This window comes from Balaenoptera musculus, chromosome 10 (genome assembly GCF_009873245.2).
Source record: "Balaenoptera musculus isolate JJ_BM4_2016_0621 chromosome 10, mBalMus1.pri.v3, whole genome shotgun sequence".
NCBI classification, from domain to species: domain Eukaryota; kingdom Metazoa; phylum Chordata; class Mammalia; order Artiodactyla; family Balaenopteridae; genus Balaenoptera; species Balaenoptera musculus.
In genome coordinates, this window is record NC_045794.1 from 66,388,614 (window position 1) to 66,406,181 (window position 17,568).

General features: G+C 35.5%; 1 protein-coding gene across 5 annotated transcripts in view; it reads left to right on the top strand.

Annotated features, from left to right (window-relative positions):
- Positions 1–17,568, top strand: part of ACSS3 (acyl-CoA synthetase short chain family member 3) — a 142,953-nt gene that overhangs the window by 9,981 nt on the left and 115,404 nt on the right. Inside the window, exon 2 of one of the 5 annotated variants that reach the window (XM_036867015.1) lies at positions 4,514–4,588. The exons of 3 other annotated variants lie outside the window; for them this stretch is intronic. The gene's annotated coding sequence lies outside the window, so the exon portion shown is untranslated. The remainder of the gene's footprint in view (positions 1–4,513; positions 4,589–17,568) is intronic. One more of the 5 variants, XM_036867017.1, reaches the window with a different exon arrangement.

Sequence of the window (17,568 nt, forward strand, 5' to 3'; positions counted from 1 at the left end):
AAGCACCTGTAGCCTGGATTGCTGAGCAAAAATGCATAGATGACAATGCTTCCGGGAGTCCACTTGAAGCCTCAGTAAAGTTGCATGAGTGAGAAGTAAACGTATTTTCAAGTTGTTGAGGGTTTGCCATTGTTACTGTGTGTAATCCAGCCTGACTATCTTTATTGATTGTGAAATCAACAATATATATATAATCTATAATAATAACTTCTAGGACTGTTAGAATGAGTAAGTTTGCTCATGTACATAAATAGTGAGTGTCCAGCATATAGTGAGAACAGCTAAGCTTTATGGTATCCATGCTATGAGCCAGGTACAATACTAAGTACTTGAATTTATTTAAGTACTTGAATTTATTTAATATTTCTAACAACCCTGTGACGTAGGGTACCTTTTATTCTCGTTTAGTGGGTATAGAAATGGAGATACAGAGAGTTTAAGAAACTTGCCTAAACATATAAAACTAGTAAGTAGGGCTTCCCTGGTGGTGCAGTGGTTGAGAATCTGCCTGCCAATGCAGGGGACACGGGTTCGAGCCCTGGTCTGGGAAGATCCCACATGCCACAGAGCAACTAGGCCCATGAGCCACAACTACTGAGCCTGCATGTCTGGAGCCTGTGCTCTGCAGCAAGAGAGGCCGCGATAGTGAGAGGCCCGCGCACCGCGATGAAGAGTGGCCCCCACTTGCCACAACTAGAGAAAGCCCTCGCACAGAAACGAAGACCCAACACAGCCAAAAATAAATAAATTAATTAATTAATTTAAAAAAACAAAAAACAAAAGAACTGGTAAGTAGCAGATCTAGGATTTGAACCCAGGCAGTCTGAATTTAGTGTCTGTACTCTATCTAAATATATACTACATTATATTGTTTCTATAATAATTGTCTTAGTTAATTTTAGTTTTTTTTTTTTTTCTTCTCTTACCCCTTCTCCACTGAAACCACTAAAAGTAATTTAAAAAATCTGCATCTACATATCAGAAACATGTGGAAAATATCCCTATTATATCTGGAATAATAGATTGATGTTCTTTGAAAAAATAAACTGTATTTTTTATATAAAATATTTAAAATGTGTACAACAGTCCCAAAAGTGGTGGGAGAGGGGCTTTATATTAATTGTTACCTACTTTAGAAATGTTTCCTGGACAGTAGAAAACAATATTAAGCCCTTCCCTTAAAAATGCTGTGTTGGTTTTCTGGCTTAAGGAAAATCTATAATGACCACATTACTCATTGCTTGTAGTATGCTTTCACATTATTTTTATGAGAACGTGGTGATAAATAGCCTAATTAATTCATCTAATTATGAATATTTGAAAATTTTCCTTTCCTCCAACTTCTCAGTAAAAGAAAATGCTAGGACTTGTTGTATGTTTGTAATTATGGCAGTTGTTGATTTTGATTACTTTTTTAATGCATTCAAGTATAGTGTTCTTTGCTGTTTTGCTTTCGCTGCTTTTCATCTTGATCCTAGTGCAGGTGGACAGGCCTTGATAAATGGCATATGTTAAGTGCAGAGGTGAGTTTTTTTAGGAATCATATTGTATCTGTCTCTCTTGGTTCTAATATGAATATCTTATTTTTGAAATCCAGTACAAGGACCATGAGTTGTGGGCTGTCTCACTTACCTGTGTTATACCATAGGTGTTGCAAAACTTTGGGGAACAAATGATCTAAAAATGTTAAATTTTCCGTTGAGTGTTTAGGGGGTGAACCACAATAATATTTGGAGAGTCTGTAATAGATTGAGAAGGAAACTCACATGTGATTATTCTCTAGCTCATGACTAAGCTATTCATTCCTTTCTTTAAAACTGAGGCATGCCTCTCAATAATGATAATAATAACAACAGTAATAACACCCATGGCAATACAACAGCAGTCGCTAATTATGGAGCACTTGCTCTGGGTCAGATGCTATGCTAAGACTATGTATTTTTTGAATCCTCTGACGCCTTGTGAGATAGGTATAGTTATAATGCATTTTTATGACTGTGTAAACTAAAGGACAGAGAGATTAAGTGACTTGTAATATAGTGGTAGACTTAATTTTTCACACCCATTGGGTCACATGGTAAAAGCCTAATTTTGGTAATGAGTTGTGACTACACTCTTTAACTTCTTCTGTCTGGTTGTCATATGACTGTACCTAGAAAGTACAAAGGAATGAAAACAATGTTAAAATTTTAAAAATGTTTAATCAGAGATGTAACTTCCTTTCTCCCATTTGTCTCCTAGGTTTCTATGTGTCTTCCACTCTCCTCTCATTTTAGTGGAATGTAAATCTTCACTATTTTCCCAGAGTCAACTTGTACATGTCTTCTTGACAAATGGTTCTTTCCTAAAAAGCCCATCACCTTGAATCTTACTTCCCTTTAAGCTAGTTTGGCAAAGAATGCTCAATTCCCATCTCTGTTTAGTCACTATACACCCACTGTATAAGCTCATACTCCACTGATACTTTTCTCTTACCAGTAATTAAAAAAATCACAACTAGGTGATAGAAGGGCAGGGGTCAGATCTCAGTCACCTTTGTTATCTCTGCAGTGGAATGCACATAACCTTGTATATATCCATCAAACTGATTTTACAACTTCACCACATAGAGATTAACTTTCTTAATCCATCTTCTAAATCTAGGTTCTTATGTAAATTACAGGTAGATATTACCTGAATCATCCATCCCACCAAGACCCAAAATGATCCATGAATCTGCTTTTTATCTAGGCATGAGAGGGTCTGAAATTTTCTTGTCTTCATGAGTCTAAGTTTTATTATGAGGCAGTTGGCTCCTTTTGCTTCTCTTCAGCATATTTATCGAGTCCTCAAGCCAAAGACACACATACTGCAAGGAGGGAAATACTTTACTTATATAGTACAGACCAAGTTCCCATGTGAGTATGGACTGGGAAAGTTGTCTTGGCACATATCAGGTTCCAAGAATTTCAGATTTAAGAGTTGTATCAGTATCATGTTACCAGATTATCATTTTTTAGTCTTTTTTTTTTTTTTAGTAAATATCTTAACCAGATAAACCAAATTTTATTTACCAAAGAAAGCCCACTGGTTAAAAGTAATAAAAGACAAATATTATATGATTTCACTTATATGTGGATTCTAAAAACCAGGACAAATAACAAAACAAACAAAAAACTAAGCTCATAGATGCAGAGAACAGACTGGTGGTTGCCAAAGGGGAGGGGGTTAGGGGTAGGTGAAATGAGTGAAGGTGGTCAAAAGGTACAGACTTCCAGTTGCAAGATAAATAAGTCCTGGAATGTAATGGACAGCGTGGTGACTACAGTTAATAATGCTGAATTGCATACTTGAAAGTTGCTAAGAGAGTAAATTTTAAAAGTCCTCATCATAAGAAAAGAAAAAAAATTTGTAACTATGTGTGGTGACAGATGGTACTTGACTTATGGTGATCATTTTACTGTGATCATTTACATTTTACTGTGTACTCAAATATCGAATCATTATGTTATACACTGAAATTAATATAATGTTATCTATGGATTATACCTCCATTTAAAAAACTTAGAAAGAAAAAGTGACAGCTATGAGATAAAAATATTATTTCTCTAGGATACATTTATGGTATTACCACAAATGATAAAAATGTTAATATTTACATTGTTGGGAATAAAAGCTGATCTTAATCTGATAAAAGCTTGAATTTTAGAAAAGTGCAAAACTGATTTTATTATTATGTTAAAATGTTGAGCTCTGACTGCTCAAGATCTTCTACATATATCTACTCTAAACATCTCATTTCACCCGAATATTTCAAGAACTGCTTGAAATGTAATTTGTTGTTACAGCCTTAGTAGATCCAACTTAATGAAATTTCCTTTCCTTAGTTTAATTAATTTATAAAAGGATTAATTTTAAAATTTATAATTAGAAAAAATTTTTAATTAGGAAGATTTTCTTTTTCTTATTAAATATCTAGTTATTTCAAATATTGTATTTGATGGAAATAATAATACTCAAATCAAAATCTCTTAAATCCTAAAAGATGATTTTACTCTGTACCTGTGTACTTGTATGAGTGTGTGTGCATGCACATATGTGAGTGTGTGTTGAAGTGTTACACAATACAAAATATATTATCACAGTAAGAATAGCACCAGTAATACTCCTTACCATAGTTTTTTAACTTCTCAAGAGAATACGTTCTTAAAGAAGAATTTAGGGAAAGTTAAGTAACTAGCTCATGTTCACTTAGAATGCAGGTGGCAGATCTTGGATGAAAAACCAAATCTGTTAGACTTTAGAGTGTATCAGCTTCTCATTGTGTCATATTTCCTCTCCAGTTAATCCTATTTTATCCTCATACTACTGGTGTTAACAGATTTAAAAACAAGTCAGATGTGCGCACACAGACACACACACACACATTTGTTGACCTGTTAAGAGTGGAGTTTTTTGGCTCTAGAACTTATCCATTCCTAACTCATTTGTTCCTTCATTTATTCTCTCGTTCTTTCTCTTGTTCACTCATCAGATGTTTGAATGCCTCCTACATGCCAGACACTATTCCAGGTGCTGAATGAGAGTCCAGGTAGAGTATAACTTTGAGGTATGATTTCATACATCAAAGGAAAAAAGTGTTTTTGCTTGTAATAAGATAGCTTTCATTTTCCTGTTTAATAAAAGGAGAGTAATCATGAGTGATATGAACTACCTAGTTATTATTTTCTGAAAATATGGGTAATAAAATTTGCTTTTATTTTACAATCAACTCTACTCTGAATTACCTTTGACTGTTGAGGTGTGAGTAACTAGAGCATTCAGGCTCACATTTTGATGAACAGTGGTCATTTTTTTTTTTTCCAGTGGTCATTTTGTAACCAATGAATCCTTTAATAGATAAAAGAGTCAGCCAATTTTAATTTTATCCCTTTGTGCAGCCTCTCATTTTCTGCTAGAGGTGCTAACACACAGGAAGGTGAAGAAAAGACAAGTAACAAAAAAGAGAATAAAGAGACATAATGGGCTTGGTTAGCACCAGCTGGATAATGAACTCTTGGATAATTGAGCAGGCTGCACTGTATCCAAGTTTCAAATTATCGAAATGTGAGTGGAAAATGTTTTATCTATGATATGATATGTAGATAGTGGGAGAATTGGCAAGGATAGAGCAAAGATGTAGTTTGTGACCTTGGTCTTAGATTTTTTGAGGATAAAACTAGGGAAAAACAAAATTTTGTCTACTTTTCTTTTTTTATTAATTTTTATTGGAGTATAGCTGCTTAACAATGTTGTGTTACTTTCTACTGTACAGCAAAGTGAATCAGCTATACGTATACATATATCCCCTCTTTTTTGGATTTCCTTCCCATTTAGGTCACCACAGAGCATTGAGTAGAGTTCCCTGTGCTGTACAGTAGGTTACTTAATGTTTTAACTTACACTCAGTGGTATCTTGTTAGTTAAGTTGGATTTAGTTTCTGTCTATGTGTAAAGTTGTTTTGGTGAGAGTGAAGGTGGGAAATTGGAGGGGATATAACTGGCTTAGGTAAAAGAGCAGAGGTTTTATAATCACAAAGCCTAGGTTTGAGATCTAAGTTTTGAATTACTTTTCATTGACATTTTTTATTCAAAAGTAATTCTGATTGAAATTTAGGTTTATGCTTTTCCCCCACAAAGGTGCAGTATTACTTTGTTTTAATTAGATAAACTCAGGAAAGCCAAAATAGGTGGAATATCAATTATAGTTCAATATCTAAATAATTCTTAGTATATATCTTGGTATAGTCAGTATATTTCCCTTCAGTCTTTTATTTATTTTCTTTTAAAATGTTTATTTTGGAATAATTGTAGACTCATAAGAAGTTGCAAAAATAGCAGAAAGAGGTCATTTGTACCCATCACTCAGCTTTCCCCAATGGTAACATCTTACATGACTATAGTACATTATCAAAACCAAAATTGACATTTGTACAATACAGTTAGTTAGACTGCAAACCTTATTCAGATTCACCACCAGTTTTTGTACACACATAATTTTTGTATGTGTATGTGTTGTGCCTTTTAAAAATCTATTATCTCTGTTTGTCAGTCTGTTTGACTCTCTGGGTCTCTATTTTTGTTCTTAAAGAAAAATGGAATTACACTGTTCATATTGTTTGATAACTCATTTTCCCACTTGGAATAAGTTGTGATGTTTCCATTCCTCTGTTCTTCTATTTCATGATTTTTAGTGTATGCAGAATATTTAAACATATTGGGTGAATGTAAGATTATTTATTTCACAATCCCTTCCTGTTGATTTTTAGGTGGTTTCTTTTTACTTGCAGAAATACTTGCTTTTTTGGACACAGCGTTCCAAAGATTTCTCTGTCCCTGTGTCTGACTGTCCATCTGTCTCTCTCTGTTTCTTTCTTTCCTTCTTTCTTGCTGATGAACTCTTAGAAGATTTCTGGGTCAAAGAGAAATTATACACTTTCTGATGTATATTGTCAAAATTTTTCTCCAAAAATATTAATAAATATTGTGAATAAGACTCCACAGTCTTTTTCCTTACGAAACATTTAGAGAATAAATAAAGGTAATAATTTAGTGGACACTGAACATTCGGCGTTGTAAAATCTTAACATTGTGTCACATTTGCTTCAGATCGCTTTATTTTAAGCAATAAAACAAACAAAATTGATGCTCCCTGTGTATCTCCCTCAATTACATAGTCTTTATAGAAACAATCTCAGAATAATTTACAAGGCTCAATGGGAAGAAAACGTTCTTTTTAGACCTTCTAAAATGATTGATTGTATTCTTCCACTTTAATAAGAGCTTGTATAGAACATCTCTCTGTGGACATGAGCTAAGTGTGCAGAATGAGTTAATGAATGTGGTGTCTGCCTTCTGGGAGCATCAGCTGTAGAGGACAGTTTCATCAGAACATTGCAGCGTATCATTCTGCCTGAGTTATAGCCTTAAAGAGAGAGAAATGGATAGTTAAGATGAAGATGTAATATGAACACAGAAAAAATGTGCAGTCCTAAAGTCCTAAGGTTTAGAACACATTAGTTTCAATCCTTACCTATTTCTCCCCTCTCTTCTTCCCATTTCTCCTTAACCAGAGCAAGATGACACTATGTCAACAAATTGGCTTTCTCCTGCCCTGCATGGTGCTGGGGCTGCTCTCTCTTCTCCTTTCTCCCTCTCCCCCTTTCCTTTTTGTTCCTTCTTCATCACGTTGTCATGGCTATCATCAGGATTAAATGCTAAGAGGCATCGTCTCTCCCTTCCAACAAATATCGGTTCGCATTGGAGGGTGTACCTCCTCTTCTGCCCCCTCCTGATTCCCTGGATGGTTCTGAGGTTTCAGGGTTACCTGCTTAGGGTCCCCGTGGGCATCCTGCTCTCTGTCTGGTTTTCTAGGAACCTGCTCTGATTTGGAGTTTGGTTCCTTATGAGCTCATCATGACCTGTTTCTGAGTTGGTTGGTTGAGGACCACTGCTCCAAAGAGTGTCCTAAGTAGCTCTCTTGAATAGGGCTGACTGATGAAGTTTACTTTCCTTTAGAATGTACTTTTAAACATATATTTATTGGGGATTATGTTTAAATTTTAATAAATTTACGCTTTGAAATTTAAACATCTCGATCTTCACTTTTACATTTGACCTTTAGTTTTAATTATAATTTTATCTTTTCCTTGTTTGAATTAAGATGAATCCCATTTCCTTTTGCTTCAATTCTTTGTTTTTCCTGCATTTCCTCTAGAGTAAAAATAAAACAAACAAGATAAAATTGTGTCCTCATCTTCTGATTTGAATTTAGCTGCCAAGCATGACTCACAACCTGGGGATCTTTAGGATCATTCATTCATGCCTTCTCTCTCTGTTGACAGTGGATCCAGTTCAGATAACAGGTATTGATTTCTTGAAAGTCTTTCTTTTTATTCTTTTTCCTGTTGGCTGCATTTCTCATCACTGGCAATTCACTCAGTTTTAATCCGAGATGATCTGGCAGAGGTGTAGCTGCCTGGGCTGTCCTTTCATGCTGAGATGGGGGCAATCTGTGGCGAAAGCTGGTGGGATGGGGCCAGGTTCTGAGTGTACTCATGTGGAAAGTATCAGTAGGGCTAAAGAACATATTTCTCTTCACGTTATGTTTCTCTGTTAAAATATTGTCCTATAGAGAGATGTGCTTTCCAACTACTTTTACAAAAACAATATCCTAGTGGTTCAATTAACATGAGGTTATTATGCTGCCCCAAGTAAGCAGTTACCCAATTTGGAGGGTTTCCTGGAACAGTCAGTTCATACTGCCCAAGGCCAAGTACCTGTAATTTAGATGGGATGTCACAGTGTGAACAAAGCAATATGATGCTCTCTTAAAAATGCTTAAAGCCTTCTCTGTTTGTGTGCAATAGTAGTCTTTTGAGCGAGTCATTGTTTTTGCTGAGCAGTTACCTCATGAGACTCTTTTACTTATTTGTGTTAATGTGTCAGAAGAGTACTACTTCAAATCACATTCATTCACACTTGTAACATTTATTTAAAAATAATTATCGAGGGACTTCCCTGGTGGCACAGTGGTTACGAATCTGCTGCCAATGCAGGGGACACGGATTTGATCCCTGGTCCGGGAAGATCCCACATGCCGCGGAGCAACTAAGCCCATGCGCCACAACTACTGAGCCTGCGCTCTAGAGCCCGTGAGCCACAACTACTGATCCTGCATGCCACAACTACTGAAGCCTGTGCACCTAGGGTCCGTGCTCCGCAACGAGAAGCCACCGCAATGAGAAACCCATGCACCGCAACAAAGAGTAGCCCCTGCTCACTGCAACTAGAGAAAGCCCGCGTGCAGCAACGAGAACCCAACACAGCCAAAAATAAAATTAATTAATTAAAAAGTGTTAAAAAAATAAAAATAATTATTGAGTATTTGCTGTGTGCCATTAATGAGCCAGCACATGGTCTTTGCCCACAGGAAACAGTGTCTAGTGAGGGTATAAGAATTACTCAAATTAGCACACAGACATGGAAAATTGGAAATTCATCATATTTTCCCTGGAGTGGGAAAGCACTGGGTTCCAGTGTGCCATGTGTTAGTTTGATAATTCTGGGAAGTTATTTGACCTCTCTAAGCCTCATTTCTCATCTGTAAAATAGGAATAACATTGTCTTCCTGAAGGGGTAGTGCGTGGATCAAATGATTTACCAAACTCAGTTTAAATTACCAAACTCAGAACCTGGCACATTATTGGTAATTAACAAAATGTTATTCCCTCTCTTACTTCAAAATTATGTATTTTTCTTTCTTATTTCAGGTGTCCCTTAAAGAGAACATAAACCTGATACACAGAGATGATGTGACCTCAGTTTTCTTTGATACACCCTTCTTCCTACTTCTAGCTCCTTTGATTTGTTTCTATACCTCCCCCACATTTTTTTCTTTTTTTAAGTTCCTGCGACTTTCTAGGCTAGTCAATAGATCCTAACTGATTCTGTTTCCCGTTTGCGTCCCAAGAGTGACCTGAAATCCCTTTCTGAAGAGGGCATTCCCCTTTAATGGCCTCCCCTTCCTTAACGAGGTTTTCAGGGCTTTTAAGGTAAGGTTTGCACTGGTCTTTCTTGCCTTAGCTCTTGTTATGCTCCCACCCCAAAACACACATCTCTTCTTTCAGCGGCACTGATGCACTTAGACTTCCAAAACAGAACCTGAACTTTGCCCTGTTTTTTACTTTCCCACTTGCCAATGCCATTAAAAAACAAACAGTATTTCCATTAGTTTTCAGTCCCTATCCCCTCAGCTACTTTCATGTTTCACCCTTCTCTTTTAATAAAATTCAGTTGAAAGATTTGCACAGGATAAGAGGAGCTAGAACATTCCCCTTCTCTTTACATGCTAACTTCTTGGCCATGTTGTCTATTCTCCAGGTCCTCCTCTCCCTTACACTCTTGCATCCACTGAAAGGTGGCCTCAGGCCTCATCACTCTACCCAAATTACTCTCCCAAAGATCATCAGTGCCTATTTGTTGCTTAAGTCTATGGATTGATTTGAAGTCCTTACCTTGCTTGGTCTGTCTATAGTATTTAACTCTGGGGACCACATCTACCTCTTTGAAATTCCCCACAGCTGTGTTGTTCAATATAGTAGCCAGTAAGCCATCTGTGGTTATTTAAATTTAAGTTTAATTAGAATTAAATAAAATTTAATTTACGTTGGCTAATGATGCTATTGAGTATTTGAAAGGTGGCTAGTGCAACTGAAAAACTAAATTTTAAATTTTATTTACTTTTAATTAGTTTGAATTTAAATTTAGCCAGCCACTTGTGGCTAGTGGCTACCCTGTTGAGCAGTGGAGATATGAAACACTTCCATCATCACAGAAATTTCTATTGGACAGGGCTTCTCTGGAGCAAGGATTGGAAGAGTTTTTCATTAAGGTGCAAACTGGTAAATATGTTTGGCTATGCAGGCCAGGTAGGTTCCATTGCAGCCACTCAATTCTGCTGTTGTCAAGCAAAAGCAGCCACAGAGAATATATAAACAACTGAGTGTGGCTGTGTTTCAATAAAACTTTATTTACACAAACAGGTGGTGGTCCAGACTTGGCATGAGGCTAGGGTTGCTGACCCTTCTAGAGTCCTGGTTTCTTTGATAGATACTTTTTTCATTCTCTTCCTGTTTTTACTCTAAAAATTTTCTTTTCATTCTTCTGTATTTCTCAGATCTCTCCCTCATGTCCATCTTTATCATCACACTTGATTATTGCAAAAACTCTATCAGTCCTCTCTCCTCTTGTCCTGCTGCAGCTCATTGTACCCATTGCTACAAAAGTGTTCTTTCATAATTCGTCTAAGCCAGGTGCTCGTTTGTAAATGTATGTAGTGATAGTAATCACCTCATAGCATTATTTTTTTTTTTTTTCATAGCATTATTGAAAGGAGTCAATGACATGTATATAAAATTGTGCTCATGGTGGGTGTAGAGTTCTCTCACATTAACTCATCCACACAGAATAGTGGTTGTGACTCAGAGCCTGACAGCCTGACATCCAGTCCCAGCTTGTCACGCTCCAGTGTGGACCTCAGATAGGCCACTTAACTTCTCTATACCTCAGTTTCCTCATCTGTAAAATGAGGGTGATATTCGTATACACACAGAGTTGTTAGGAGAATTAAATGAATTAATTTGTATTAAATGCTCATAGTATTGTCTTGGTACAGAGTAAGTGCTATGTAGTTGGTTTTTATTTTATTTTCCTAGTTTCATAGATGAGGGAAGAAAGGCCTAGACATGTTAATTTGCCTACAGTCATACAGCTACTAGACAACATGTCTGAGATTTGAACTTTGGCCTTTGACTTTAAAGCCCAAGCTGTTAACTATTGATGCATTCCTTACAACATCCAGCCCTCTCCTTACCACATATCTGTAGTTGGAATTAATCTCTTTTTTATTGTGCTTTCACCATACTTAGTTTGTACTTCTGTCAGGAAATTTGCACATTTTGCTTCTTATTATAGTTATTGCAAATTAGTCTGCCTTTCAGAGTGGAGAACATATACCCAGTTATATTTTTTCCCCTTCCTTCACAGTCTCAGTTCTAATCAACAACAAAGCTATTTACTGTTAAATTTGTTGAACAGAAAAATGTTTTAAAAGGATTATTGACAGTTAATATTGGGGGTTATAATCTGCCATAGTCTTCTTATAAAATAATGAATTATCAATTATAAAGATTATATGTTCATCACTATTTTAGTGTATAGATTTAGTGTTTTAGTATACAGATAACCAGATGTATTCATCATCTTTGAATTGTTCTCAGTATGTTGGCTTCAGGTTTATTTAACTTTTGAAAAAGAGCTTGGAGTTTGTTTTTGTTTTTTTCTGAAACTGTGATGAAATGAAGACCCACATAGGAGGTCATCAAGGAAGGAAATTATAATCTGATCTGAAGGAAGTAAACTCATATCAGAAGGTAAATTATAAGTTAGACTTTCCAGTTATTTAATAATGAAAATTTGCAGGGTACAGATAGCAGCTGAGAGTACAGAGAGGGTTACAACATTGTCACCACTAAATATGGTTGTGCTGGAGGAAGCTTTCAACAGTTATTTTATGCAAATTAAAATATGGCAGTTTGTGAAAGAGTTTCATAGGCCACACTGTTGAAAGTATATTAAATCAATTTTATTCTTGGCAAAGGAGGCAGTGGGGGAATTGAGAGGAACATTTTAGACTTTACCAATTTGACTTTACATTGCTGGGTAATCAAATCCACAGAGTAAATGCTATCAATTTTCCCCTGACACAAGGATTTTTTTTTTTTTTTGAGTGTCAGCGTTTTATTTCCTTTTGTAATGTTTGAAAACTGACTTAATAAATACATGCTTAAAAAAGAAAATTTAGCCCTCAACAGAGGGGAAGTTGATGGTTATAGGAATTGATGGGAACAGAAGAATCATGTGAAAATTTGACAGTAGCTTTTTCTGGCATCCAGAGGTCAAGACCATGGCACTTGTCAGGCTCCCTACCTCTTAAAAATCTTTCAGACATCCACCCACATTCACTGACTTAGCCCATTGTGTGGGCCAAGTACACACTCCAGTCTAACTCATTTGATGAAGAAAGCCAAAGTCAGATGCAGGGTAGGCTAGAATCAAATATTAGGAAAGACAGAGAAGACTTAGGGTAAGCTAAAGTGAAGAACAGAAGAAATACAACTCAAGGCAGATTTCTTCCAAAGAGCTGAGTCCAAGGTTTTATGCTAGATGTAAGCTAGCAGGGGTTGATGAGAAAAAGGCAAAGGAAAATAGAAAATTATGTCCAGGTCATCTAGAACGAATTTCAGAACCTTTCTTTTTTTCTGAGCCCCTTCTGAAGACCCTCAGCCCCACCTCTGTGAACTCAGTCACTGATGATGATGGCTCGTCTCTGACTCCTTTTCAAGGAATCTAACATTACTGTAGTGACTATAGAATTACACTAGCTGAGATTCCTCCTGTTTCGTTTGTCCTGGAATGCATCCCTTTGCCTTTTAAATTATGAAATATGACAATTTTAAAGCTTGTTTGAATTTGTGAAAATTTATGGATCTTAAGACTTTTGTATCAGGATAGATGAAGTTATGCTGCAGGACTAAACAACACTCAAATCTCCCTGTTTTAAAATAGCCCAGGAGTATCTCACTTATACTACAGGTTTATCTTGGGTTACCCAAGAGATTTGCTCCATGCCATCCACCCTCACTCAAGGATATAAGCTAATAGTGCAGTTGCCATTTGGAGTATCCTTGTGGCAGGGAGAAGAAGTTGTCAGCATGCATTCGCTCTTGAAGACTCCTTGCATTACTTCTGTTGCCGTTTCATGGGCCAGAGCAAGCCACATGGCCACACCTCATTTCAAGTGGATATGAAAGTGCAGTCTTACAAGTGCCTGGAATGAGGACAACCCAAATGATATGGACAGCAGGAATAATGACCACAAATTTATGACAGATCTCTCTGTGTGATTTGAAGATTCTATCTAGCTATTTATTATTGACTGTTCAGCTGCTTGAGGTTAACACTGGTGAGAAAAAATAAAAAGAATGAAGTTTTTATGGTCCAAATTTTAGTTCTTAAAACTGAGTTTAGATGTTATCATAAGTGTAAGAAATGCTTCTTTTTGCCAGAAGAATATTCAAGAAGATGTTTTTATTAAATTAGAATGTTTTTCATTAATGGTAGGTATACTGATTATAGAGTTGATGATTCAGTCACATTAGGAGACAAGCCATCTAGACTGTTAAAGCTTTTAATGTTATTTAAATATATTTAAATCATGTATTCAATATATAAATACATGCTCATAAAAATTAAATAACAGAGGAAGTACATATCATATAAAAATATAGACCATCCCTTCTCCATACTGTCCCCCAACTTTCTCTTGCCCGGAATTTACTACTGTTAATACTTACTTATCCATTTTCCTAGACTCCTTCTTGTGCTTTTATGCAACACAGAGATGAACACGTAAGCAACTTGCTTTGGTTAAGTTAAAAGTACATTTTGGAGATAAGTATATATATCCACTCCTAAACTGCTGAACTAATTTATTTGCTTACCAACTTTACGTGAGAATGCCAGTTTCTCTTTTCTTTCACCAACAGTGTGTATTATATTTTTATACCAATCCAGTTTAGAAAAATGGCATCTCATTATTGTTTTAATGTTCATTTTCCTGATGTTTGTAAGACTGAGCACCGTTTTTATGCTTATTGGCCATTATCATTTTTTTTCTCTGTGGATAGTGTGCTTAAATTCTTTGCCTATTGGATTTAAAATTTTTTTCTTATTGACTTGTAGGAACACTTTAAATATTATTGAAGTTGCAAATATACCTTTCCTCTTGTTATTTATATTGAGAATATGCCCTCCCCACACCTCAGCTTTATTTTGTCTTCTAATTCATATACACAGACATACATGCACACACATACACATAATACACACACATGCACACACACACACATGCTTATCTGAGTGTCAAGATTCAGCAGGTAGCTGAGTACATTTCAAAACCCAAGTCAGGATCCTTGTTCACTTGTCAATGAATACAGGTTTTGATTGCTAGAGTCATTCTTCCTGTAATTGTTTGAGGGCGAAGAGGGGATTTCCAGCTGGCAATTGTATGTAGAGTTTCTAGACCTCTTAGAAGTTGTACAAAGCCTTGTTCCTATTTTACAGGTTCTGAATCTTTGGGACGATCATCCATGCAGAAATTATACTTATTTTAGAAAGACTCTAGACAGGTTAAATATTGTATGATGTGTGTGTGTTTGATTATGTCTTAATTTTCCATCTAAACACCAATGCCCATTCTTTATTGCTACCTCCCTCTGACCTGGGAGTTATTTCAGAGTTTTATTGAGAGAGGATTTTGGTGAGCCTTTGTATTTCCTTCTTAGGGTTTATAGGTTCCTCATGAATGTAGAGTATTCTGTGGTATGGCTCTATAAATTTTTCTACACCTTCCTTTTCTTTCTTTTAACTTAGCAATATATAAAATGTCACGGAAATCTTTCAGTATCATACCCTTGGATCTGTCATGTTTCTCATGATTTCTGGATTGAGCAGTCACTTTGCTCCTATCTGTTTTATATGTTAAAAATTTTTTCCACTGTTCTCATCTGGGGGTAGCACCATTTCTAGTGGCTCCATATTGCTTTCAATTTTATTTCAGGTTTATATTTTTTTCTGTTATTCAAGTAGGTTATGGGGTACATTCAGGTTGCTTCCAATTTTCTGCAGAAGGAATTCAGGGCAGGGGTTGGGTAGGATAAAGAGTATGAAGTTATTTTCCTTTTTGCAACAGAATTAAATCTGACTGAGTTTAAAAAGAGAGCTAGTCAAAGACTCTATTGGTAGAACATTCCAGTAGTTATATCTAGTAGCTATATAGCCCTGACAAAGGTGCTGATATATGTATGTGTGTGTGTGTGTGTATATATAAAATACTAATACATATGGGAAGAATGGAGCATCACAAATGAATGAGGACAGTAAGGATTAGTCAAAAAATGATGCTTGGCAAATTGACTACTGATAAATAAATATAATTGTACTGCCACGTCATAATATGTATATATCTATATATAATATATATACACACATATCATAGCACATGTGTATAATATATAACAGATTTTACATACAGATTGTATACATATATGAATAAATTAATGGTACATTTAAGGCATCAATGTAAAAAATTAAATCAGAAGAGAGTAGTATGAATTAGAGGGAAAAAATATGAAGGAAAATTATGAGTTTATTTGACTACATACAAATTTAAAATATCTTTATATCAGGAAACACTATGAATTAAAATTAGTGAATAAACTGAGAATATAATTTGTAACAATGTCAGACTTAATTCAATGTCCTATATAAAGAACTTTTAAAAATAGGTAAGACATTGTGTTTAATACTAGTAATCACATAAACCAAAATTAAAACTTCTAAAATTGCTTCTAAAATTGAAGAAGATTGAGAAGAATCTGTGTTTAGAGGAGTGTGATAAAATGAACTTTCAGGTAATGCTGACGGTAATATAAATTGATTCAATATTTCCAGAAAGCAGTTTGGTTGTTTGATGTGTGAAAGTGTGTGTGTGTTTGATTGTAGGAATCTTGCTGGCATATGTAATAAAAAGCAATGTGACCAATATTTCTCTACAAGAAACATCATCCTGGGATCATTTAAAATGATGAAAATATTGTGAAAAGCAATTTACAACAATGCAGGATAACTTTGTGCTTAAATAGTACTGCAGAGGCTATTATTGAACAGCAGTTGAATGGACTATTATGCCTTCATTAAACGCATTCTAAGAATTTTTCAGATCATTGGAAAAAACTCATAATGTACTCTTAAACATAGAGGCAAAATATTTACATATAGAAAAAATAAAATACTCCAAAGTATATTTTCTCAGTTTTCCGCAGTGAGCATTAGTTATTTTAATAATCTGGGGAGACAAACCATTTAAAACCTTCTCATAAATTTAGAAGGGGTAGTGAAGAGACAGCACATAGAAGGCATTCAGTTGACCTTTACTGAAATGATTTGATTTAAAATGAAATAAGAATCTTCTCATAGTAGAAAAATCAAATCTTTGATCCAGGAGGCCCTTTGCAGGTCACTTGGTCCAGTCATCTGCAGTAAACCAGTCCTTAAATTTAGCCAATTTATAGCAGTATATTCATTATCTATAACCATCTCTGGAGCCATGCCAATGTGTTACTTTCTGCAACAGTTCTTGCTTAACATTGCTTGCAGGCGTTTCCCTCTGTTTGAATTTCCTTCCTGTCTGTCCCAAAGGGTACCCTTAAAATTCTTTAAGTTTCTTTAAGGGCATCCTTCAAAAAGAAAATGCTAGGGTACAAGTAATTTAAATATTAAACCACCCAAAATTTTCAAATAATTGGAAAGAAAATCTGAAGTTCTTTGAGTATTGCCTGTAGAGTTACTGCTGTTTGATGTTCATGGGGTTGGTTCCATAATATGCTGCCTTTAGCAAGTTGCTGTCAGATGAGTTTCCTCATACATAAAATGGGGTTTACAATAGTACCTACCTCATAGCGTAGGTTTTTTTGAAGTTGAAGTGCAGTTGATGTACAATATTGTGTTATTTTTCAGCTGTACAACATAGTGATCTGGCAAATACATTATGAAATGATCATCGTGATAAATCTAGTAACTGGCTCCATACAAAATTACTGCAGTATTATTGACTATATGACATCCTTATGTAGTATACTACATCCCTGTGACTTATTTATTTTATAACTGGAAGTTTGTGTCTCTTAATTCCCCTTCACATATTTTGCCCAAACCCCTATCCACGTCCCCTCTGGCAACTACCGATTTGTTCCCTGTATCTGTATGTCTGTTTCTCTTTTGTTTTGTTTGTTAATTTGTTTTGTTTTTTATATTCCATATATAAGTGAGAATATATGGTATTTGTCTTTCTTTGATGTATTTCACTTAGCATAATACCCTCTAGGTCCAATGGCACAATTTCATTCTTTTTTATGGTTGAGTAATATT